Source organism: Protopterus annectens, chromosome 14.part0 (genome assembly GCF_019279795.1).
Source record: "Protopterus annectens isolate FY-2018-M chromosome 14.part0, PAN1.0, whole genome shotgun sequence".
Classification (NCBI taxonomy): Eukaryota; Metazoa; Chordata; order Ceratodontiformes; family Protopteridae; genus Protopterus; species Protopterus annectens.
The window spans coordinates 190948336-190949528 of NC_056748.1; the positions used below are offsets into that span (position 1 = coordinate 190948336).

General features: G+C 39.4%; 1 pseudogene; it reads left to right on the plus strand.

The window, feature by feature from the left end:
- The first annotated feature begins 364 nt into the window (after positions 1-364).
- Positions 365-731, plus strand: LOC122788780 (annotated as a pseudogene).
- The last annotated feature ends 462 nt before the right edge of the window (positions 732-1193 follow it).

The following is a 1193-nucleotide window of genomic DNA, read 5'->3' on the forward strand; positions in this document are numbered from 1 at the left end:
GGGAACATTTGGTGTTATTGTGTTGTTGGGGAAGAGTGTTTATTAAAAAAAAAACAAAACAGTTGTGTGGTCCTTTGCAGAGGCTGTGCCCTTCCTTTTCATCCACTAGTGGTGGTTTTATGGATCTTGCCTCATCTTTACTGGTTTCAGCGGTGGTTTGTGGGTCAGATGGAGCCGAGCCAGCCATTCTGTGGCTGTGGGTTCCTTGCGGAAGAGGTTGCTGCCGTGGAGTGGGCAGACGAGCATAGGTTGCTGCGGTGAACGTGTAAAGTTCTAGGATAAGTCTGCAGTGCTGGCTGTTGGTGCACATTTATTCTCCTGTATTTTGGAGTGGTTTCTTTTTGAATTTTATCTTTCTTACAGTATGTCTTCTTCGGGTGGCAGTACAGGATCCCCAGGCTCAGTTTTGTCTGTAGCAGCTTGCTTTTTTGATGAATATCTTGCTACTCTTCCTCACAAATTGAAGCTGTTAGATGCCTGTCTGTTTTACATCTTGCTTACTGGAGCCATGCAGTTCTTGTATTTCCTGCTGGTTGGGACATTTTCATTTAATTCTTTTTTGTCTGGTTTTATCTCCTGTGTGGGCTTTTTTGTTTTAGCAGTGCTTGAGAATACAGATAAACCCTCAGAACAAAGGATACTTTGTTGGCATATCACCAAAACGAGCTTTTGCAGACTGCCTCTTTGCCAACACTATCCTAAACTTGGTTGTCATGAACTTTATTGGATAAGCTCAGAAATAATTTCAGACTTGGTGGATCCAGCGATCATTTCCATACTGTTGGAGCAACATTTATGGACTAGTGACATTTTTGTCATTTCTTAATGAGTAAACATTTTGAGATTTGGCTGTACCGTTTTAAATGGCTTATCAACTACACAGAAATTCAGAACACCCACAAGATACTAAAAATGTTCAGACCAGCTTAGCACTAATAAAGTAATTTGCTCAAAGCTTAATCCGTTATGCCACATAAATATTTAAAAGCTAGACCTTAATAAACACTAGTGGCAGACAATTGCAGAGGGCAGGTGAAACAATAACAAAATCACTTTCACTAAAAAAAAAAAAAAAACATCCTCACTATCATAGCTTCTGTCAGTATTTTACAACCCTAATATGATTGGGAAAACAGCCATAAACTATTGTAAAATGAATTATCTCAGTATTTTGCGAAGCCATATAGATCATC